The sequence below is a fragment of the Schistocerca serialis genome, chromosome 6, assembly GCF_023864345.2.
Source record: "Schistocerca serialis cubense isolate TAMUIC-IGC-003099 chromosome 6, iqSchSeri2.2, whole genome shotgun sequence".
NCBI classification, from domain to species: domain Eukaryota; kingdom Metazoa; phylum Arthropoda; class Insecta; order Orthoptera; family Acrididae; genus Schistocerca; species Schistocerca serialis.
This window is the reverse complement of record NC_064643.1, coordinates 597,019,265-597,045,320: the sequence shown is the minus strand read 5'-3', so window position 1 is coordinate 597,045,320 and position 26,056 is coordinate 597,019,265. Positions and strand designations below refer to the sequence as shown.

General features: G+C 43.1%; 1 protein-coding gene across 4 annotated transcripts in view; it reads right to left on the bottom strand.

The window, feature by feature from the left end:
• The window catches only part of LOC126484374 (myocyte-specific enhancer factor 2), an 890,132-nt gene that overhangs the window by 795,644 nt on the left and 68,432 nt on the right, over nt 1–26,056 (bottom strand). For 3 of the 4 annotated variants that reach the window (XM_050107861.1, XM_050107853.1, XM_050107856.1), the window contains one exon: nt 16,112–16,218. The exons of the other annotated variant lie outside the window; for it this stretch is intronic. The gene's annotated coding sequence lies outside the window, so the exon portion shown is untranslated. The remainder of the gene's footprint in view (nt 1–16,111; nt 16,219–26,056) is intronic. 4 annotated transcript variants of the gene reach the window in all.

Here is a 26,056-nt window from a genome sequence, read left to right as displayed (position 1 = left end):
ACAGTGTCACGACTGATAAACAAGCATTCCCCATTTTTTCTTGGAAAGCTACCCTATCTGTTATCATTATTATAGCTTACTGTATCAATATTTTTTTTCCGGAATACACTGTTATCCAATATATTTTATCTGCGTTCGGATTAGTTGCCTGGTTAAATGTTTAAGGTTCGGACGCTCAACAACAAGGCCACATGAGCCCATATAAAATGTTTTCACAAAGTGTCAGACTAAGGCTTACAAAACTCTGTGCTCCTAATACGTTAAAAACAACAGCAATAGTAATCAGATAAAATATTTCTCAACTCAGCATCTAATAGCAGTACGAAGGTATTGAGAACTACTCTTCAGATATAGCAGGCTCATACCTAATAATTTTAAACTTACGAACAGTCAATCTTCGGATTTGTCTGCATGCGTGGGCACACACACACACACACACACGCACATACACACACACACACACACACACACACACACACACACACACACACACAAACGCACATACAGACATACATACATACAGCAGCAGCAGCCTTCGTTACAGACAACACGTGTACCGCTTGACGCAGCTCTCACTTCGATGCTATTTGCTACATTCTCATCTCCGAATTTTCTGTCATTCTCATGCAAGAACGTCGAGATTATTTTTTTTTTTAACTGACTGCATGTAAAAACCAGCACAATCATATTGGCTCGCTGTTCGAAAGGTCGAACGTCCATTTTGTCTGAATCGCTACCAGAAGTCATTACAAACACATTCCCCGGCCGGCCAGGGTGGCCGAGCGGTTCTAGGCGCTACAGTCTGGAACCGCGCGACCTTACGGTCGTAGGTTCGAATCCTGTCTCGGCCATGGCTGTGTGTGATGTCCTTAGGTTAGTTAGGTTTAAGTAGTTGTAAGTTCTAGGGGACTGATGACCTCAGAAGTTAAGTCCCATAGTGCTCAGAGCCAACCAAACACATTAGCCCCACAAAACAGAAACAGAGAATTGCCGCGTAGTGCACTGCAGGCGCAAGACTTCCTACTCGACGTCAGACTTGGTGTCGCTGCCCAGTTATGCAGACAGCTTCTCAGTTGGTCCCACAAAACTGAGTAGATCCTGTTCTAGAACTTTTCACAATAGAAAACCTAATGATAGTCATCAGGAACAGAACCCACGCGGTTTACACGGTCAGGCAGAAACACTAAACCGCCGCACCACGAAGGAGTTATCCGAACGGGACGAAAATCAGAACATGTGATGTATATACCGACAAACAAATGACTACCATTTCAGAGAAAATGGATGATTTATCCAAAAGAAAGTGTTTCAGAAATTGAGCAAGGAAGTAATGCGTTAGTCCTCCTCTGGCCCTTATCAAAGCAGTTCTTCGGCTTGGCATTGGTTTGTAGAGTTTACTGTAAACCTGCCGGGACGACAAACAAAAAATGGTTCAAATGGCTCTGAGCACTTGGGGACTTAACAGCTGAGGTCATCAGTCCCCTAGAACTTACAACTACTTAAACCTAACTAACCTAAGGACATCACACACATCCATGCCGGAGGCAGGATTCGAACCTGGGACCGTAGCGGTCGCGTGGTTCCAGACTGAAGCGCCTAGAACCGCTCGGCCACTTGGCCGGCGACGACAACCAAAGGGGTCCTGTTATGAACTGAAATTGCACCCCAGACCATCACTCCTGATTGCCGGTCCGTATCGTGGTCGAGTCGACAGTCAGGTTGGTATCACATTACAGTCCAGGGCTTCTGCAGACACATCTTCATTGCTTTGTTCGAAGCGCGACTCATCACTGATGACAACTCTACTCCAGCCAATGGGATCCCAGGCCGAAGACGTGTCTGGAGACGGTCCGGGCGGCAGGGTATCCAACCTGACTGTCGCCCTCCATACGGCTCCACAACCAGGACTGATGGTGTGGTATGTCATTTCTTTCCACCGCAGGACCTCTTTGGTCGTCATCCGCGGCACTCTTACAGCATAGCGTTACGTCGACGATATTCTGCGCCTCGCTTTGTTACCCTTCGTGGCCGGCCGCGGTGGCCGTGCGGTTCTGGCGCTGCAGTCCGGAACCGCGGGACTGCTACGGTCGCAGGTTCGAATCCTGCCTCGGGCATGGGTGTGTGTGATGTCCTTAGGTTAGTTAGGTTTAAGTAGTTCTGAGTTCTAGGGGACTTATGACCTAAGATGTTGAGTCCCATAGTGCTCAGAGCCATTTGAACCAGTTTTTTACCCTTCATGGCATGCCGTCCTGGGCTTATACTTCAGTAGGATAAGGCCTGCCCGCACACGCGAGACTCTCTACTGTTTGTCTCTGGGCTCGCCAAACTGCCAGCAAGGTCGCCGTATCCCTTCCCAACTGAGAATGTTAGGAGCATTATACAAATTATGTCTGGAATTTGGCGACCTTACGCTCCAGCTGGTCAGAATTTGGAATTATATCCCTCGGAAGGTCATCCAACATCTCTATCAATCACTGTCAAAAGGAATACCTGCTTGCATAAGGGCCAGAGGTAGACCAACACGTTATTAACTTACTCAATCTACGAGTGCTCTTGAATGCATCATGCAATTTTTCCGACATTATAATTACTTGTTCCTCTGTACATGTACGTCACATCTACCGTTTTTAGTCCAATTCGGATAATTCCTTCATGATGCGTCGCATTTTTTTATCTTAGAGTATACTTGGATGCGAAGAAAGTGAACGCCAAATTGTCGGTTGATTCTTTAATTGGTCCTTGTGGCAGCTACTACGTTCTTAATGGCCAACGTATAGGTATAAAGTTAATAAATAACGCTTTTTTACATATTGATCCTGGAAAGTATCAATCTAATACGAAGGACTTATCACCTTCATTGCATGTTTCATTTCGTTGTATTGTCTGTGCGAGAAACATAGTTGGATTTGTATTCAGGTTTGGACAGCGAATTGTATGTATTCCCAGGGTTTACGATCAGCGGATAGTGAGGATGGGACAACGTAGCGATGCTGTTTTCTGCCGAAAAATGCACGAGCTGCTAGTGACGTATGCGCAGGCACATTATCCTAGTGTAATTTCCATTTATTGTTAGAAGCAAATCTTAGTAGATCACATAACACGAATGGCATGAAGGTTCAAGTAGCACACCCGAAAGTTCATTATATTCTGTCACTGACATCAGAGTATAATGTGAGCAACGTCTGACTGGGCGCGGTTAAGTGGGGGTCGCTTCCGGGGTCAGTGCTGGGACCATTACTATTTACAAATATATGACTGCTAAAATGACAGGTGATTCTGACATATTGTTGTGTTTGCTGATGACACTATCTTGATAATAAAGTATGTCAAGAGCAACACAGGCAAAGTGCCAAATACTGCACTTCAAGACATAAGCTAATGGCTTGTGGAAAACAAGTAGCTGACACACCAAAATAAGACTCTGTTTTTACAGTTTCTAACATACAGTTCAGATAAAACTGACGTTCTGATTATACACAATGAACATATGATTAGTGAGCAACGAACAATCCAAATTGCAAGCTGTTTAAATAGACGGAAAGCTGTCAAGGAAAGCACATGTTCATCAGAATGCTGCTCAAAAACTGAATGCTGCTATATTTGTCATTAGAACAGTATTTACAATAAGTGAGAGTCCAACGCGAAAATTAGTCTATTTTGCTTATTTTCATTCACTTATAGAATGCGGTGGTATATTCTGGGATAACTCTTCCCTCACGAACCTCTTGTCGACCCCTGTTCAGGATTTCCGGAATTCTGACACCGGCCTCTGAATATACATTCTCTTTGATGTCATTTGTTGTTAACTATATGAGCTTATTCCAAAGAATTAGCGGGATTAATTCAGTTAATACTAGGCAGATATCCTGTCTGCATTTGGACTGCACTTCCTTAACACTTGTGCACAAAGGCGTTCAGTGTTCCGCTGCATCAATGAAAAAAAAAAAAAATGTTAGCAGCAATCCTGGAATTTCACATTTAAATTTCCTAACTTCTCTGTCATATTCTGTTGGTTGTCATGTTGTTGATTATACTAATATGTACTCAGCAGCTTGCCGACCGCGTACGATACGCGTAAAAAATATCTCATTCGAACTGGTTTCAGGTATGTATAAAGCTTCCAAGGGGCCTAAGTTTCGACGTCAGACACATATTAACAAATATCATCACCAGTTTAAGAGTTCTGGGTCCCACATTTTCATATTCCTTGTAATACCCGTAGCCACTGATGATCACCGATGCCCTCCTTTAGGTTACCTGACCCGACCGAGCGAGGTGGCGCAGTGGTTAGCACACTGGACTCGCATTCGGGAGGACGACGGTTCAATGCCCGTCTCCGACCATCCTGATTTAGGTTTTCCGTGATTTCCCTAAATCGCTTCAGGCAAATGCCGGGATGGTTCCTTTGAAAGGGCACGGCCGATTTCTTTCCCCATCCTTCCCTCACCCGAGCTTGCGCTCCGTCTCTAATGACCTCGTTGTCGACGGGACGTTAAACACTAATCTCTTCCTCCTCCACCTGACCCGAAAAGTTCAGAGTTGTTGGCTACTAAGGGGTCTAAGACGTCGCCGTCGTGAGTCGGTATTGTTTGAACTAATTTTCAGACAAGACATTCTGACCCCTCTCGTACGAATCTGTGGCTCTGGTACAAAATTTAGCCTGGTACCTCTTTCTTTCTATAGCTGTCAAACTGAAAGTTCCCTCCATTACAATAACACAGTCACGAAACTTATTCGTGATATTTTACAAATTTTCTCTGAAGCATTATGCTTCTGTGGCAACTGTCTACAAAAACAAAGGAGTAGCATGTCTGACTCACCTTTGATGATTAGCTTCCTCACATTGCGATTTTGTTATAACCTCACTAGACGTTATCGAGGTCTTTACGGTGATAAATACGTGACCACCATAAATGTTTAGTCTAAATTTTCGATATATTTGAATTGAAGATTTCACTGCTATTCACTTCTAGTTTCAGCCACCTATCTATTGTCAACAATATATGTCCATTATTACATTTAAGTTACCATGGATACTCCTGCAGTTTTAGTAATACATTCGCACGGCCGAAAGTTCTCATCCGAAAGAAGCATGGTTGATTTTCCTCCTGTTACAGCAGGTCATGCAAAATTCTTACTATGGAGCGGTTTTAGGCTTTTTTTTTAAAAAAAAAGAAAAGAAAAAAACAACCCCTCACGAGGGGCTGTGAGTTGGTGGAACGCGGAGAAAGGAGAAATTTGTAGCTGTGAAAAACGCAGAAACGCTAGGGCTTCTGGTATAGACCTCCCTTCGACTCTAAACCGGAGGACTGCAAACAGTGAGACAAATTTTTTTTTCTGATCTAAAACTTTTCTGTATCATCTTCACCAGACTCTAACACGCAACGCCTTGTTGATGTAATCATCCTTCTCTGTCTCTTCCCATCTACACCTTTCGGTCGTGGTTGTTCCAGTTCATTCCACTGATAACATTTTATAATATGGATCTCCTGGTCCTGCCTCTTGTTTTTTCCCCCGTGTTAATCCTTCGAAGATTGTTTGTTCAGAAGTGTAAGTCGAATTAGGTGGCCCGTTAACTAAGTTTTCCATCCCTGTGTCATGTTACTCAATGTCCTTTCCTTTTTAATTTGTCTTCGTATTTTCTGTGTGCATGGAAAACAATAACGAACTTTATGATATTTAATATTCAGTGCTGACGTGTTTGTAGGTTGGTTACCGCAGGAGGAGAGTCCACACCATTGTAGAATTTAATGCCTCGAGGACTCGATACAAGTGACGTATGCGACACTTTAATTTGTCTACGAATTGCGCAAGTAACGCGAGCGACTGAATACGTCCGGGAACGTTATTGCTAGATATGGGATACAGAAAAAGCGTTTCACGTACCGGTAAAATGCCACCAATTTTCCAGGAACAATGGAGAAGATGAATGGACGGCCATAGTAAATGTAATTTTAATGTAAAGAGCGTAAATACAGGGCCACAAAATGTATTCGTTGGCAAATTATTTAATAAAAGAGAGAAGAAAGCGAATTTGTTATGAAGTGCGCAGCGTCACGCGAAGAAGCCAGTCTGCAGACGTGACCTTTACAAACTGGCCAACAGAGGGCACCCACACCGACGCACCACCGGCCGCTGCCGAATGGGTTAACACGCGTGCTGCGCCGCGCGGACTGTAATGTTAATGGAACAGAGGTCCCGTGGCGGCAATCTGTGCGGGCGGAAAACCGCTTCTGAGGCTCGCGTTCGATATGGACGCGCGTTGTTTCCACGGCGGGCCGGCCGCAGAACTGTCGATGGGGCGATGGCAGGCGGTTTCTGCGCGGCGTCCAAACAATCTACCCCCTCACCGCCGCTCTGCCCTGCCCACACGACCGAACCGCCAGAGTCGGTGGGCGTGCTGTCCGTCTCGCCCACAAATATTCCTACGCGTAACGTGGGCAATGTTTGCGTGTCAGGTATCAGCAACCGGCACAACTCCAAACAGCCGTCGGTATTTGTCGATACGGTCACAGACAGATTATCACAAAGAGTCGCGCATTTGCCGGACTACCACCGCATGTGAAATTTGTAGGAATTGCGGCGGTATGTCCGAGACAGCTAAACTGAAGTGGCGCAGTATTCAAGTTCGCAGGTTTTAATTCGTCTTTAGCCAGTAGTACAAGAGTGGAGCAATGTTCAGTTGCACCGTCGGTAACTCCACGTGGCTTTTAGCGGATGATGCAGTTGTGCGAGGGTGGTTTGACAACTTTGGTAAAAGAAAAAAAAGAACGTGTTTGTTCCGTAAAGAACTCTTAATTCACGACATAGTCTCCTCTGAGGGATACATACTTGGTCCAGCGATCGACTACCTTTTTCATTCCTTCTAAAACATAGGTTCTGTCAAAATCAGCAAAATATTCGTTGACTGCAACGTCACTTCCTCATTTGTTTAAAATTTCTTCCCAGTAAGCCAAAGTTTCAATTTACGGAACAGGAAAAAGTCACAGAATGAGATTTTCACTCTGCAGCGGAGTGTGCGCTGATGTGAAACTTCCTAGCAGATTAAAACTGTGTGCCGCGCCGAGACTCGAACTCGGGACCTTTGCCTTTCGCGGGCACGTACTCTACCAACTAAGCTACCCAATCACGACTCACGCCCCGTCCTCACAGCTTTACTTCTGCCAATACCTCGTCTCCTACCTTCCAAACTTTACAGAAGCTCTCCTGCGAACCTTGCAGAACTAGCACTCCTGAAAGAAAGGATATTGCGGAGACATGGCTTAGCCACAGCCTGGGGGATGTTTCCAGAATGAGATTTTCACTCTGCAGCGGAGTGTGCGCTGATGAGAAACTTCCTGGCAGATTAAAACTGTGTGCCGGCCGGTGTGGCCGTGCGGTTAAAGGCGCTTCAGTCTGGAACCGCGTGACCGCTACGGTCGCAGGTTCGAATCCTGCCTCGGGCATGGATGTGTGCGATGTCCTTAGGTTAGTTAGGTTTAATTAGTTCTAAGTTCTAGGCGACTGATGACCTCAGAAGTTAAGTCGCATAGTGCTCAGAGCCATTTTAAAACTGTGTGCCGGGCCGAGACTCGAACTCGAAGTTTCAGGAAAAAGTCACTTGGGACAAGTCTGGTGAATAGGGTGGATGAGGAATCAATTCGAATTCCAACTCATGCACTTTCATCATTGCTGTCGCTGAGGTGTGGGATGGTCCATTGTCCTGCTGAAACAGGACATGCTCTTTTTTGAGCCAACTCAACTGTCAAATAATCCAACAAAGAAGCATAATACTACCCAGTTATGGCTCTACCACCTTCCCAGTAATCTATGAGGATTATTCCTTGGAATCCTAAAAACCGTGGCCATCATTCTACCAGCTGACAAAATGGTCGCTGTCTTCTTCGACGTACTTCCAATAGCCTTGGTTCATCGTTCTGATTGCCCCTTTGACTCGGGAGTCTAACGATGGATCCAGGTTTCATCAACAGTCACAAATCGGCGTAAAAAGTCTTGCGAACTCCGATAAACATCGCCAGACATTGTGTTGAAACGTTGTGCCGGATGCGTTTTTTGGTCGGCTGTGATTACCGTATCACGGATTTTGTCATGGTATTCCTTCGTGGCGATCTCGAATGGACAGCCAGAGTGCGCTTGTCCGACCACGTTTAAATTCATTATTCCAAAAGTAAATGATCTTCAATGATGGTGCAGAGTCCGCGTGAACTTCGTCCAGTTCTGTTTTCATTTGTGCGGCTGTCCAACCCTTCAGTCCGGTTCCCGTACCAGCTAAGAAAGACGAGCAGCGCGCTTTGTCAGAGGTTCGTCGAGTAAGCGCGACAGCGTCACGGGATGCTCAGCCCCAGAGGCGGACGCTACATGAGGAGCATCACCGCTTGGTTTCCTGTTCCACTCTCCGGACTCTTCGCACAAGAATCAACTAGTCTTTTGCTTACTTCCACGTACATATCCCAAAAGAGCGTGAAATCAGAGTTAGAGAAATTCGAGTTCACACTAACAATCGTTCGACTCCACACACTGAAACAGGTCAGTGTGAACAGTGCTGTACAAAAGTACCCTCTGTCACACATCAACAGGTGGCTTGCAGAGTACAGGTGTGCATGTAGTTGTAGAGTATTACTCACGGATTTAAATCCTCAAGTTCTCTATTGCTGGAATACATTAAGGTGGTGAGGTTTCCTGCCGTGTGTAAGCAGCAAAAGTGGTGCTGTCCACTCAGCTAACAACTGTCTGAATTCACCACGGTTGAGCTTTATTAATTTACTTATACACGAGGCACAGTTGCGCGGAGGTACAAATTACAATACGAGCACGCGTATTACACGTACGTGGGTTACTCCGACACCATACGGCGAATTCAGTACTTTTACTGACTTCTTAGCAGATGGAACTCAACATGCTGTTCTTGACAGGACGGCACTGGACAGTGGATGGCAAGAAACGAGTGATCTGAAGTGATGAACTACGCTGTACTCTGCGGCAATCTGGTGGTAAGGTTTGGGTTTGGCGAATGCCTGGAAAACGTTACCTGCCGTAAGTGTGCACTGCCTATACCGTAGCACACGGAGGAGGTGGTGTTGCGGTATAGCCGGCCGAAGTGGCCGTGCGGTTAAAGGCGCTGCAGTCTGGAACCGCAAGACCGCTACGGTCGCAGGTTCGAATCCTGCCTTGGGCATGGATGTTTGTGATGTTCTTAGGTTAGTTAGGTTTAACTAGTTCTAAGTTCTAGGGGACTAATGACCTCATCAGTTGAATCCCATAGTGTTCAGAGCCATTTGAACCATTTTGTTGCGGTATGGGGGTGTTGTTCGTGTTTAGGATGTGGTTCCCCACTGCCTACACTAAAGCACCAGTTCAGAAACGTAAACTGTATCACCACGGCGATGCTCCTAGTCACAAAACAGTGCCTGTCAGGCAATGGTTTGTGGAGAACAACATTCCCGAAATTGACTGGGCAACCCAGAAACCCGACATGAACCCACCCTTCCGTATGAGTTAGGACGTCGACTTCCCTCCAGACCTCGGCGTCCGTCCAAGGTTCTCTGGTGTCAACTCTTGAGGAAGAATTGGCTGCCATTCGTCCACAGACATTCAGATACCTCATTCAAAGTGTCCCCACAAGAGTTCAAGCTGTTATAAAGGTGACACCCGGGTATTAATGTCAACAAATAAAAAACTTTTGATTTGATAGTTTACATTCTCAAACAGCGTTGTGGCTCTACGTTTATGCGGTCAGCGTCAGCAGTGGCGACTGTAAAAGGGCGAGCTTGGACATAACGTGGCAGAAAATCTTACAAATTAAACAATTTACATATTGCGTTCACTTCCAGGAAGAAACTAGAGCTATTTGCACTATTTATTGTTTACTAGTCTCTTGCGAGGGCAGTTAACTGATGTGACGGAAACTGCAATGAAATACACCTAGCATAAAAATGAAAGAAACGAGAAGAAAATTTTACAAGTAATAGCAATTTGAGTAAAGATGTTACCGAAAGCATGCAGAAGCTAAATAACATAACACATCATAATAGTACTGAATATTAAAGAAACAGACGCAAATGAGGCCGTCTAGCAAAACGTAGGTTGGTGAGTGTAGTCAGAAAGAAGGAAATTTTTGTTAAAATGTGTTTGAATTCCCAAGGGACCAAACTGCTAACGTCACCGGTCCCTGGACTTACACACTACTTAAATTAACTTATGCTAGGAACAACACACACACCCATGCCCGAGGGACTCAAACCTCCGGCGGGAGGGGCCGTGCTATCTGTGACCTGGCGCCCCAAACCGCGCGGCCACTCCGTGCGGCTTCTGACCTTTCACTCACCGACGAATGTTTGCTTACTCGCGATCTTTACCTCCACAATCAATGCACCTACAGCGAAGCTGCCAAACCGCGGACAAGTTGTTCTAGTTTCCTGAAACGGCAACCACTCACGACAGACAGCCACACAGTGACCGCAGGGAACTGTAACCCACACCGAAATGTAATACGATACCTGCCAAACCAACAGCACAGTGAAGGATAAGACATTTTCACATCCCAGTCACCGGAAACGTGAAGGGATAAAGTACGGAAATAATTAGCCAGAGAAGAGCTTAGAATGTTTAGCATCGCTGACAAAACAAGAGGTCCTGCCGTGCAGCGAGACAAGGATGTGAGGGAGTCCCCGGTCTATTCGGTGCGGTGGCTTAACCCAACCGCATCAAACGACGAGCTGTATTAGCGTCAAGTTGTTACGTCATTTAAATCGTATGGGGAGCTCAGCTCGCAAATGCGCGAGTCAATATAAGAATGCATAGAGTTCAGTTTCTAGAAGATAGATGGCTCTTAAATGCTTTTTAAGATGAAGCACAGGCACTGAGTGTCACGTGGTAGCTGATATTAGTAAACAACCAGCATGGCGAAAAGAGTAGTTGGTGGTGATAATGAGGAGTGATTACGGTAACTGCTTTACTTCAGTCATCAAAATCTGATGTAAAAAGACACACACGCAATGAGTTGTCAGCAGCCGTGGAACACGTACACTTAACGCTCTTGTAATCAGGTCCTAGTTATGTATTACATATCTTACAACTATGTTACTGTACACCAAACTTTAAGACATTCTATTGTATTAACAGCCAAAAACGTTTTTCTTAATCACATTACAGCTATGCAGTTTTTATTTTTTTTTAATCTATATCTGTAAACGCTATTACGTTAGGTTTGTCGCGGTATAGTGCGTTCTGTGAAAATGGCTGACAATTCTTCCTGTTTCGTAGTGAAGCATAAGCGTGCAACACCATTAAAAATGCCAAGAAACAATTTGTTCTTAATGTTTTTTCACAAGTTACAGACAAAATCGGTTTGGAGGTTTTGGCTCTGAGCACTATGGGACTTAACATCTGAGGTCATCAGTCCCCTAGAACTTAGAACTACTTAAACCTAAGTAACCTAATGACATCACACACATCCATGCCTGAGGCAGGATTCGAACCTGCGACCGTAGCGGTCGCTCGGTTCCAGACTGTAGCGCCTAGAACCGCTCGGTCACACCGGCCGGCCTTTGAAGTTTTCCGAGGAACTTTAGAACCCACATAATGGCAAGGCTTCTTCTTTTTTTCCCCAGAACTGGATGCGTAGCTCAGGCGTTAGCGTTGGAAAATGGCAGTTCGGTACTCTGCGCTTTGATAATTCGAATCTCCCTTTGGTCTTTTCTTTTCTTCGTTCAATTCGTATACTTACATCATTTAAACATAAAAATGCATTAAACAAACGCTAATTAACATATAGGGTTATTCTAAATGATGGACCCATTTCCAAAACGTCGTATTTATTCAAGTACAAATCCAAAATGAAACAGCTTTATACCAATGAAATGAGAAAGTATCGAAGTTTTTCTCATAGAGTTTGATATCAATTTAATAATTTGTAATTAATTAATTTTTAATAATTATAAATATTATAAATGTTCAATGTGGCCACCGTTGGCTGCACGGCAAACATCGACGCAGTAGCCAAACTCGTCCTACACACGCGAAAGCGTATCTGCTGTTACTGAGTGCACCGGCAGCAGTGATCCGGTTCCGCAGATTGTTCAGAGTGGTTGGCAGAGGCAGGACGTAAACAGCTTCCTTGACATAACCCCACAAGAAATAGTCGTAGGGTGTTAGATCAGGAGATCTCGGTGGCCAGAAGCGCAGAGCCAGGTCCTTAAGTCCCCTGCGACCGATCCAGCGTTGAGGAAGGGAGCCGTTCAAAAAGCCTTGTACATCACGGCGCCAATGGGGCGGAGCTCCATCCTGTTGGAAAATAAAGTCCTGGGAATCTTCCATAACTTGAGGGAACAGCCACTGATACATATCCAGGTACATGATTCCCAATACGGTTTCTTTCCACAAAGGAAAATGGTCCATAAACCTTTGTACGGGATACGGCACAGAACTCGTTGATCTTCGGTTGAGTCTCTTCCGTGTTGGAATGTTGAACGTGGACTTTCCAAACCCTTATGAAAACATTGTCTCTGTTGACTTTTCCGCTAAGATGGAATGTTGCTTCATCGCTAAAAATTACACGCTGTAGAAATGCTTCATCCTCCATCTTCGCTAGCACATAACCACAAAATGCGAGACGCTTCTCTTTGTCATTGGGGGTTGAGAGCCTGCACAAGTTGTAATCAGTGGGGCTTGTACAGCAAACGCCGTCTCAGAACTTTCCATACAATCGGTTGGGGTATTCAAAGTTCTCGACTGGCTCTATTGGTAGACTTACCGGGACTGCGCACAAAACTTCGTTGAATCCGTCGCACATCATCCTCTGACGCACGCGGTCGACATGTGCTTTTTCCCTTGCACACTTTCGTAAAACAACGGTTAATGGTATTACGAGTTGGTAGTTGAATACCGAATTTGGTACGAAATGCCCGTTGCACTCCAGTTTGCGACTCACTTTTCCCTTTTCAAGATCGGAGAAGAACCTTGTACTCCACAATGGCCATCCCACTCACAACTAACAGTGAAACATTCCTTAAACGTATGCTAATTAACATATATCTGATCATCATCTTTTGTAATAAATGCACGTCTTCTCGTTTATAATTATGTATCACTCGAAAAAATTGCGCCTTTCATTGCAGATATAAATTATTAGTTATCGTCATTTCATAAAGGATTGTTACTAAATATTGTTTAACTTAAGAAAACATAACAAATTAAATTTTGGGAAAATTCAGATACTTTTCACTTGGCTCAATTTTTTTACACCACAGATGTGGTCTCATACGAGCCAAGGTGATAAGAGCCATAGAAACATGTAAAACAATTTTCACAGCATCAAGCACACTGTTCAAATGCTGCAATGTAATCTAAACTCAACAGAATTGATCAGTATTTAAGTTAGGGGATTTGTTGCGAGAAATAACAAGACATTTAAGGTGCGAGACGTACTGAAAATAATGCACGTAGCTTTGTCACACATCACTGCAGATCGCTGGCGGGATACAAACCAGTACGTCATAAAAAAGAGGAAAGAATGTGGTGCATGGATGTCTTCGTGGATTCTGTTGTTAGTTGGTTCGTTATCAACGTAGCAGATGACTGGTCCAGTACTAAAATGTATTCCTCGGATTGGGATGGTTCAGTACGTAGGTACATGGTGAAATCCCTGTAAGACGCTTTTACGTCGCACTTATCCCGCTCAGAAAAATTACCCTGCGTTTGAATTAGCAATTTTCATTACGTTTGTTTTTAATTACAATACTGTGTCAGCTAAGAATGAGAGCTTGTTACATTTCCTGTCTGGTACCATGAGGAGCATACTGCCAGAGTTATGCTAAATATTACTTCATTCTGTTTACAAATTAAATGACAATCGAAGCTACTTTGTTTCTCTGTTCGTCTTTATTCACGTTTTGACTGTAACTGTTTGCATCACTACAGGTTAGTTGGACCAGCTGACTTAGAACTACTTAAACCTAACTAACCTAAGGACATCACACACATCCATGCCCGAGGCAGGATTCGAACCTGCGACCGTAGCGGTCGCGCGGTTCCGAACAGAAGGGTCTAGAACCGCTTGGCCACTGCGGCCGGCTGTCCCGTATTACCGCTGAGTCGATGCGCACGTAATGCGGAGCATACAACTGTTTTTGCATCGCGTTTATTCTTATGATGAACGCGGTATAGAGACCGCAAAGTTACACGAGTACGTGTACCACCACTATGAGACTTTAGCCAAAACCACGGGCTTATTTCCCCACACACATACCTCCGAGTGAGAGGAATACGGATGTCAACAAAAGGAGTGTTGTGTGTTGCTCAAGAGAAAAAATCAGTGGAAGGGCGTGTCAGTGAAAAAAAAAGTTGTGTTGTTCTGTGTTTAGAGACAGAGAGGTGGCGCAGTGGTTAGCACACTGGAATCGGAAGGACGACGGTTCAAACCCGCGTCTCGATTTAGGTATTCCGTGATTTCACTAAATCGCTCCACTCAAATGCCGGGATGGTTCCTTAGAAAGGACATTGCTGATTTACTTCCCCATCCTTGACACAAGTCGATCTTGTTTTCAGTCTCTAATGACCTCGATGTAGACGGGACGTTAAATGCAATCTTCCTTCCTTTCCTTCCTCAACATTTAGAAGTGTTTGGGATCTGCGATAGCCAACAATCATACTAGCAGATATGTAGAACAATCGCATTAGCTGGTATGCATTAAATTCGATTTCACAGCAGCAGTAGGACGTGATTGTATTATCTAGACCGCTTATCTAGTAGATTGGCCAGCCTCCTTGAAGGTTTTCAATTGTCTTCTATACTCGTTAAGGCAAATTCGCGGCTGGTCCACAGTCTCTATCTCCGGAAAAATGATGCACAAACAATTACAATACCAAACACAGCAAAGTTAGGACATATAAAAATCACTGAAAAATTCTGTCATCTTTTACCTTGTCGTTCTCTCTCTTTCCTAGCATTTATCCCGTCGTGCGGCATCCTCTGTTTACATGAAATGGCTTTTCCGCGCGATGTAGACTGTTTTTCAGTGATTTTATACAGCATATAAGGTTGCTGTTTCCCAAAAATGTTACCAAAAATTTTGAAAGTTTGCACAGTTCACACACAGATGTCGCAGACATAAAAAAAAATAAATAAAAAAAACAGGATGCTTTGGGACCGGATAAATGCAAGGAAAGAGAGAGAGAGAACGACAAAGTAAAAGATGGCAGAAGGAAGTGGAAAAAGGCGTGGAAATGGGATAGGAAACAGCAGCAAAACGTGAACGGAGCGGTACTACAAACCAGAGAGTCGAAGGACCATTCGATGACCAAGAAAATCAAACCGGAGAAGAATTAACATAATTCGTATTTCAAAGAAGACAATCGTTTTACATCTTTTTGCCTCTGTTGATGGATCCGGCGTGCGTAAAGTGAAACCTACGTATCCCTCAGTGACTTCAACAAAGATTCTAAATTTCACTGACAGAAAACTGACGTGGTATCCTTCCGCCAAGTAGCATCCGACTCTAGTGAATGAAGTTCGATATTTCTGTGTGTGGGGCGATGTCAACAGAGTTATAAATGAAAAATAACAAAGAAAGTAAATATACAGCTCTTAGGAGTGGCAACAGTAGTATTTAAGTACAATTTAAACAGAACCAATCTTATTCGCTGTAACTATAGTCCGGTTACAATTTCTAACAGTTGACGTCCGCCACTTGTCGCTACTGTGTTGCCACATCTGCTGGGAGCTACCGCAAAGTTACAGGTGGCACATAAAGACGGCAAGTTACTTCACAAACGCTGTTAACTGTGTTAACACGGAGCAATGTTGGAGGTGGCTGCGCGAGGCACGTCGGAAATGTGAGACGTTCTGTCGACGGCTGACGATAAGTGGCCAACGACTGAACTGCGGCAGACGACGCGTTTCGTAGCTCTCAGTTTAAACTCATGTCCTAAGACAACCACAACCTCGTGATGTGCAATACATGCGAGACAACGGCAGTCAGAAATATGCGGGACAACTAAAATCAAGATGGCTTTGCTCACGGCGATTGAAGCTAACCTCTGTGAGCAAACAAGACAGAAAAAATTCAGTTTCAGCGCTAAAAGCAAACTGTAATTGCCCACTAGCATTGGTTACCTGAAACTATCGTCAAACTGCCTATACGAGCTGCCGCGTTACCAACCGATGAACAGTCCTCGTTGGCACTTGGTTCCACGTTATAGGCGACACAGGCAGATTCCAAACTAAAAAGGAATGAGAAGAAGAAAAATAAGAGCAAATAAAAAACTCAATACGATGCTGAAAATGACGCGGAAAAGAATTAGAAACAACAATTACATTTAAATTAATTAATTGAATAAAAATAATAATCAAACTCTTTTTATCACATCTATAAATAAAAAATCCGCTACATTTGACGAGATTCGAACTTACGACCTTCTACACAGCAGATTTATACGATATTCGCTACGTTACGCGACAAAATTAGTTTAAGTAGTTATATTTATGACTGCTGTGACACAGTCGCAACGGCGAGTTGCAGCCTTCAGAAATTCGGCTTCACTCTAAGGCTTCATCGTGCAAAGCTTATCTAAAGTAAACCGATCTCTGTGACTATGATAACTGTCTATGTGACACTGAATCGTGCCAAGTAGTGCTTGGTTAGTGCTGTGTATGGAACGTATCTATTTCATTAGCATCGTTTGTGTGTGTGTGTGTGTGTGTGTGTGTGTGTGTGTGTGTGTGTGTGTGGTTTTTGGTGTGGTTATCATGTGTGACTCCGAATCCAAACAAATCAAGAATGAAAGCCGGACACGGAAGTGAACTGACCAATTATTGTGGCAGTTTGACAACGACAAACGGTTCGGGCTTGTCCAGCGGTTTGGTTGGAGGAAACCACCTCCAACGCGTGAAGCGTCAACTATCGAACAGTTTTAATTGGACTATAGAACGCATACGACATTACCGCGCAGGCACAGGCTGATAGGTAGAGCAACGCATGCCGAGCGAGGTAACGCGGCCGCACTATATGCCAACACGCGTTCACGTCCGGCCTTTCGGACCTAGGGTTTTTCGTGGTTTGCCCATTCGCTTCAGGCAGACAAGAAAGGGACACGAGAAATTTGCTTGCCCACCACTCAAAAATTCGAGTTTGTGCTCTGTTTTTAATGATGTAGTCGTCGACAGGACGTTAAACCCAAATATTCCTTCCTTCCGGTATTGTTTGTAATACCATTACTAACTTTACAGCGAGTTTTTAATTTTCTTTATTCGGGGCAAGCACTGTCATTGGATGGAAAGAAATACCTACAGGATGAACATGAACTCCAACTAAATTTCATAGGCTATCCATAAACATATTCAGGACTATTGTTTTATTTCTTATCCTGTTCTATTTTTGTATCTGTGTTGAGCTGAAAATATCTGCACGACAGAGCAAATGTCGACGGCATGCGTTGTGGGCCAACTTTTACCATTCACTTATGGTAAGAGTTGCGATCTAGCTAAGCTACGGTTCGGTAGTTTTGACCAGCACATTTACCAAGTAGAATAAGGGGCGTTCAAAAAGAAACGAGTCGGAGGCATAGTTACAGAAACCAGTACCTGTACGTTAGAAGTATTCATCTTGGCTGTTGAGACACTTGTCCCACTGTGACACAAGGCGGTGAATGACTGTCTCATAAAATTCCCGGGGCTGCGATGCTAACCATTTCCTCACGTACAGCTGGACGTTGTCGTCCGAGGTGAATCGTTTGCCTCTCAGATTGTTTTTAAGGGGACGAAAAATGGCGTTATCACATGGAGAGAGGTTCGAACTGAATGAAGAGTGACCGAGTACCATTTGAATTTCAGCAAGAGTACCGCGACTGTGTTGGCCGAAGGGTGGTCAAGGTTTGCGAGTAACGCTGGGCATTCACTGTTGTCCAGTGCTGCAGGAAGTGAATCAGAAGGGGGCTATCTTGGTCAAAGAAGAACGCCAGCATTACATTTCCTACACTCGTGTGGATGGCCTTGGATTGTTTTGGTGGTGGTGACCCTGGATGCTTCCACTGGAGACCTTGTCGTTTTGATTCTGGCTCAAAGTGATGACACCGTGACTCATCTCCGGCCACCACTCGTGCCAGGAACGCATTCCCTTCCCGAACATACTGCTGCAGATGAGCAAGACAGTGGACCATTCGACATGCTTCCTGGTGTGGTTGAAGAATGTGGGGCACCCACTGGGCACACATTTTGCGCATGTGCAGTCGTTCCTTCATAATGGTGTGAACACATCCGACGCTCAATCCGACCACGGCGGCTATGGCTCTCACTGTCACTCGGCGGTCCTCGGTAATGAGTGCGTCCACCAGCTGGACGATGTCATCGGTAATGCAGTGTGGTGCTCCAGACCGTGCATCATCAGCTAACGACACCCGTCCTTCCCTGAAGGGCTTGTGCCACGCCTTGACCCTTGCAAGGGACATGCAGTGTTCGCCGTACACTTGCGACATTTGTCGATGAATGTCAGTTCCTACTACTCCTTCTGCTCTCAGAAATCGAACAACAAACACCTCATTGCTCTTCTGTTGCCGCCTCCATGTCACTGTTTGCAATTCGACTGGCAGCGTTAGACGATTGATGCATGCTGCTGCTAGCTCTGTATAGTCGCGTGACTGCACGCGCGCCCTCTAGCGACGGGCTGTGAACTTCCACCCTCTGATCGGAACCACACCTCGTTACACACGCCACGATATTACCCTCCTGTCACCGGTTTGCGCATTCCAGACTTCGGTGTGTTTTTTTTTTTTTTTTTTTTTTACGCCCTCATAAAAAGTAGCACTACCGATAGGATTTGTACCATTGTTATGAAGGAAAAACAAGCGAATTTGTGAGAGAGAGAATCTGGGAGCCGACAACTTCTCTCTGTTTTTTGTTTCTCTGTTTGCTTGTTTTGCACGAAATTAGAAAAGCACGTCGCTCACAGAAAGTCCATTTTGTGCTTTATATCCTAAATAAATTCCATTTTGTAAGCTATAAAAAATCAGCTCATCGCGTAAATTCTGCGCTTCTATGTAACCAAAGCAATAGCTTTTGATGTACGTACAGATTAATGTACAAACATAAAAAAGTCTATATACAGTGGAGACTCGATTATCCGGATTGTCAGCCGGGAGCAAACATCTTCATAATTTAGTCCAGTCGTACACGGACAAAGGGCTGCTGAAAGCTAGCCAGCACTGGGCCGAGGGAAGGATACAGCAATCCAATTTTATTGTTATTTCAAACAAGGTTTAACATGATTTTCACATAATATAACTGGGGGAGCATTGGAACTACACAAAAATATTCGTTTAGATCAAATATACAGTAAATATAATTTCTTATTTAACAGTTAACATATATTCACCAATACAATTTATACTGTGGAACTCTATGATGCACGACATAATCCCGTCGAAAATCGAGCGAACTAGCAGTTAACTTTTTATGGTGCGAACGACTGAATCAGAGCATGCAGTAGTATACACACGTGCATCGTCGAACGACTATTAACAGCAAAAGTTATGTTTCGTGTTGGGTGTATTCTATATTACAGAGCCTGTAAAAATTCGAGCAAATTATACGGACTGTAACATGCCATTGCATTGCATCTAGAAAGCAGACGCCACCAGAAAAAATCGTGTGAAGTGTTCCGACGCAGAGCAGAATGTTTATACAAAGCTTATCAAAGTAACTGTCCCTAATTTTTGAATGTCATAGAGGATGTGAACATAAACATTACTTACCAGAAATGAAGTGCCTGCAAATGCTTTGTTTTCTATACATAAGCCAATGCTCATCACTCAGAGATTACATGCTTTCGTTTCAGCTGTTATTCTTACGATGGAAACAATGAACTAGTGAAGTAAGTTCGTTATTATAATTCACAGAACAGCTTCTGTGAAATTTATTTACTTAACTTTCTTGTATTAAAATTCATAACATTGTTTTTCCAATTACAGAACAGACAGTTCGTATGTTCATTACGCATTTTTTTTCCGAGCACATGTTCTGCATTAAAATTTTCGATTTGCACACACATTTTCACTAAGAGTTATAAGGCATTGCGGTAGTTACAAATTTAAACAATATTTATGAATATATTTGCAATTTTCATAATATTTCATTATAACAATTTTGTAAAAGGAAAACAGTTTATAGCACAATTGAGATAATTCTTTCAAATAAATAAGAATTATCTTAAATAAATATATATACAGTTGCTGAAACTCTCAAGACGGTTATGTCGACTCTGGAGTTTATAGCACACTTACGCGCCAGGTTAGCCGAGAGCGCTAATGCGCTGCTTCCTGGACTCGGGCAGGTGCGCCGGCCCCGGATCGAATCCGCCCGGCGGATTACCGACGTCGGCCAGTGTGCCGGCCAGCCTGGATGTGGTTTTCAGGCGATTTTCCACATCCCACTAAGTGAATACGGGGCTGGTCCTCACGTTTCGCCTCAGTTACACGACTCGCGGACATCTGAACACGTTCGTACTATTCCATGGTTTACATTAGAGTTCGCACTAAACCATGGATTACACTAGACACAGTCAGCTGGGGTACACTAATTCCGTCCCAGAGGGTACGGGGTGGCGGCAGTAAGGGCATCCAGCCACCCCTTAAAACTAACCTTGCCAAATCCGTTCCTATGCATGCCGACCCTGCGAAACTGCGGGACACAGAAAACAATGCATAGTTATTATAGTATACTTTGTATGATGTTCTATTGCAATCAAAATCATTTGGAATGTTGTAAAGCAAATAACGGTCACCAACCAGATATGAACATAAACGTGAGTCCACAGGCAGCTGCTTAAATAAACCTTGTTGTGCCCACATTCTCCCACTGCAGCTGTGGAAGAACTAACACACCAATCGGGCAATGATGGATGAATGAGCAAAGTTTAAATATACTGAGAAAAAATATCAGCGCTATGACGCTTTCATGGAAAAAGAGACTCAAAAAATAGTAATAAATATCGATCTGGAAACAGTGATAAAGACAGTTATCACGAGCCCGAGACCACCGCAGCTAGGGAACTATTTGATAGCTCGAGCACGACCTACACTGCAACAGAAAAAAACTGATACGAGTTATGAAATTAAACGTTCGATTTTTCATGCTAGCCAATATTGAGTTATTGTAAAATGTGCAATAATGAATTATTGTAAAATGTATGTATGCTGCATTTAATTTTATTTTGCATATTGTTTAAATTTACTTTCACTTTGCTTTAGAGCATAAGGGTGATCTGTACATTGACAAATGTCTGGTACAGTAACGCTGCGATATGGAGTGTTCTGTCGGTCCCCCTACGTCACGTTCCCTGACGCGCTCACACATTTCAGCAGACAGCAGTGTGCTCGCACGTAAGCCACAATAAGTCATGCAACGGATAGTACATAGTAATCTATTTGCCTATAACTCTGTCAATGGTGCTTTGTGGGCCTATTGTTCAGCGTATCTCTGAATCACATTATCAAAGTCTGCTAGTTGTCTTACCAAATCAGATACAATTGCCAAGGTTCCAAAATCTGCGAGACGTCGTTTACGTGTAGTTGATATCAGACGGTTTTTAACAGAAGCCAGAGTGCTGAACGATCTCCCTTCTTCAGCTACAGTCACTGGAAGAGTGCAAAAGATACGTAAAACTAAAAATACAGTCGGAAATTAGCTTGAAATTTTAAGACTGTGCAGCTTATTCAAGAGGTCCTTATTTAAGAGGTCTAGTGGTTCCAGAGTGATGGTTCCAAAAAAAGAAGTTTTTAAATATGTGATTTCTTCTTCTAAATCTATTGTGACACCATGATGGTATTCATTGATAAATAACTTGCATGCATCAGCGACCTGACCTTCAGTCGTCTTCGAGTATTTCCATAAAAGCCCAAACGTGTCATCCAAAATCTTCACTCTACATACTGGGCTTTCAAATTACACATTAGATTGCAAATAATGACACAAAAATATCTTGAGTACATATTTTTAATCAAATCTGTCATCTCATTCCTGGTTTCATCGTGAAAAGATTTCCTCTTCTTAGTTTGCGCCTCCGGAAATTCAGGTCGATATTAATCGCACTGGCAACAACTTCGGATTCGGAGAGAATAGTTTCTCAGTTTTCGCGAAGATATTTTCAGTCATTTAATAAGCTCTCAGTGTTTCTTACCTGAACGTCAATGGCACTATTCCGAACTTCCAGTAACATGCTTCTGTAGTCACTTGGTACCAACAAAATTAGCCAAGCTGATGCCATGATTAAACAGTTGAAAGATCTCATATATTCCTAACAACACAGCCACAGAACGTGTTTCAGACTTACCGAGAATTTCAGTTTAACTTACTGAGAATTTCAAAGCAATAGCAATCTCATCTACGTGAGCTGCAACTGGTCTTAACAACATCAACGAACAGTTGTTGAATCACTCCGAAAAAAGTACCAACCTATGACAACTCTCGGTTGTCGCGTACTCCACGTAATTTAGGGCTAAGACAAGCACACGGAGAAAATTTTGCAGTATTTCACTGAATGGCTCTGAGCACTATGGGACTCAACTGCTGAGGTCATTAGTCCCCTAGAACTTAGAACTAGTTAAACCTAACTAACCTAACGACATCACAAACATCCATGCCCGAGGCAGGATTCGAACCTGCGACCGTAGCGGCCTTGCGGTTCCAGACTGCAGCGCCTTTAACCGCACGGCCACTTCGGCCGGCATTTCACTGAAGAAAATATGCCTGAGCTCATTATAAACCCCATTCACATTACTTCCGCTATTACAGCCTTGTCGACGGCGTTCACTGACGGTAACTGCGTGTTTCACAAGTTGATGTATGTTGCCATCTTTGGACATATTTGAGAGTCCAACACCACATAAAACATATTTTGAAAAGGATAGTTGCCACTCTCCATACAGCTTGGTCGCAGATAAGTACAACAAAACAGTCAAGCAAAGCTTTCGGCGAAACAAGCCTTGATCAGAATAAACACGCACGCGCACGCACACACACACACGCGCGCACGCAACTCACCTGGATCTTCCATTACTTAGCAAAATATATCTGACAATAGCATTCTTACATTTTCCAGCTGAGCCCCTTGTGAGATCCATACTCTTTAGGGTTTTGGAGCCCCCATGAGCCTTGTGCTCCGGGGATTGCCCCCCACCCCCCCCCCACCCCCCCAAACCTGCTCGGTCGGGCCAGGGCCAGGTTGGACACTACCAGCCCATGCTCTGAGCGCGATCTTTACCCCTCGCGTTTCATTATCGTTTGAGTTAGCAGTTGCCAATCGGGACAACGTCGGGAGATGTCGCTTCTGTGATTAAAATGTCAATGCGTAAGAGATTGGCGTTATCGCTTAAAGATAAAATAAACATTATTGATTCATTAAAAAGAAGAAACTAGTCGTAAGTTAGCCGATAAGTATGGTGTAGGTGCTTCTACGATAAGCGATATTTAGAAGAATACCGATTCAGTTTTGAAGTACAACTGCGAACTTGATACTGAAGACGTGAGTAAACATCGAAGAGTGATGGGGATACCGAAAAATGAACTTTTGTAAGAAGCTTTGTATTATTTGTTTCTACAACAACGATCAACTGGGCAACCGGTATCTGGTCCTTTGCTCTGCGAAATGGCATTACACTTAATTAAAAAATACATGGCGATGAATTGTTTGTGGCAACTAACGGTTGGTTGTACAGATTTAGACCTCATGAAACTAGAAAATTGGAAATACAAGGTGAAAAAAGTCAGTAAGTTCTTTGAAACATGGCTAAGAAAAGGAATTGAACGATAATGACTGTGACTTCGACTTTGCTTATTACGCCGGTGAAACCGGATTAAATTTGAAAGCATTACCTTACAAATCTTGACGAGAGAGTTGGCTCCAGGATATAAAACTAGTAAAATGCGAATAACAATATTAGTTCACACGAAGGCTACCAGGACCCATAAAATGCCTCTGCTCCACGCCGGAAAGTCCAAAAAACCCCAATGCTTAAAAAATATAAGGGTTCCCTTAATTTATACGAACCAAAAAGGCGCATGGATGAACACGGATATATTTATTGACTGGTATATACCACTTTTATCTCTGAAGTTAAAAAAAAATTGAAACGAAATTGGTAAACAAGGAAAATTCCTATTTTTATTGGCTACCGCGCTCACCCATCATTTGGCTGAACTGTTAGACAGAATGGAGTATTTACACCAAATTTTTGCCCCCTCATGTAATATCCTTGCAGCAACCAAGGGATCAAAGTGTTATTCAACCTTAAAATGACTTTATAGAAAACAACTTTTACACACATTGTTATCTGTTGATGCACAGAACGTAGAAGTTGTTTTGTCGTTCTCAGGCAAATGAATTTAAAGGAGTACTGTATTACGGTTGTCGATGCGTGGGATTTGATTGAAAGGTAGACTCTGAACAAAGCTTGGAACAGAACGGCAGCAGGAAAATTCAATAACTGGTATGGATGACTCTGATTTGGAGGATATAAATGAGCTAATGACTAACATACAATTATGCCAAGACGGTGATGCCGATTATATAAAAAAATGGGTCACTTGTGACAGTAATGATCAACGTTTCCATATCATGTGGGATGACGAAATTGCTCAAATCACTGCAGGCAAACGACCGATAGGAAATGCAAAAAGATGAAACAGAAGAAAACATAGATGCAGTAAACGATGCAGGGCCATCTCAGGCGGAAGCATTTCAAGTCCTGGAAACAGATTTCAGATGGTTCGGAAAAAGATAGCTTGATACCGTGAGTCCACTATAATTCAAACGAATTCGTGATGTAGCAGCAATGAAGAGAAAACATGGCAATTACCAAATGTTTTGAACAAAACTGAACGACAGTGACTGTCCTATGAAACCTTGTTTTAGGCATTTCATGACTAAGGTTGTAGTGTTTTAGTAGTTTTAAGAAAATGTGTGTGTATGAACGAAAATGTATCTCTGACCTCTTACTAAACACTACTTTTCGTTGATTTTTAATATGTTTGATTTGTTTTTGTTGTTTTGAATAAACACCTTTCATTATGAATAAACTGTAGCAAGATAAATATATAACACACCCAAAAGATATCAACATGCTGTCGACGTAAGTTAGCTTTCTACAGTTAAAAATACAAAAATCTCGTTTTTCCACGCGTTCAATTATACGGATTTTCGATTATCCGAATGACTTACGACAACAATTAATCCAGTTAGCTGATTCTCCACTCTAATTATCATTATTTTGTACTCAATAGAACATTCTTCATCATGATCAATGCCAAGGGTTTCTTGTTACTAATAAGTGCGAAAGTTATTTATGAATAACATGAAGCTGTTCTATATAGGGTCTATGTAGTACAGAAGCGACGTTTGATATGTTTTTGTTTTGAGTTTTTTCTACATTTTTTTCCTTTTTTTGAGGAATTTGCGTTTTCTAGGATTGTATGATAAATCTCTATTGTTTTTTTTTATTTTTACAACAGCAGCCTTCTGTTTCGCATTACAAATCCACAACCTTCGAATACAACCTGAGTTAAACATTGCCAATTTCAATTTCGCTCTAAATACGGTTTATTTTTAAGTATTAGAGAGGAGGATAACTCTGCAGTACAAAAATGTTCCTTACGTTATGTAGCCCTTTATATACCCTCACTCAGTTTCTAGACGGTTCACCGCTTCCGCTTTCTAGGGTTCTCTAGTAAAACACTGTTCGCATATGTGAACAAATGGATAGAAATGAGGTTGCGCCTGATAGATAAGCAACACACCTAATTTACAGGTAACGCAGTTACGATCTCAACTGAACAAGGCTACTAGGAAAAAAACTGTAGTCTACGCTTACTTATGATAATCTATAGTGGCCTACAATTGTTTTACAACTCTACTCATGGTACTTGCGGTTGACAACAGTAATAACACATTACTCTTACCTCTCCGTCTCGCATTCAGTAGTGCTCGTTTTGGTCTCGTATTGTTTTTCCACCGGTGTTAGTTGTACATCAATAGTGATGCACAGGTATGGATAGGTTTACTGAGAATGATGA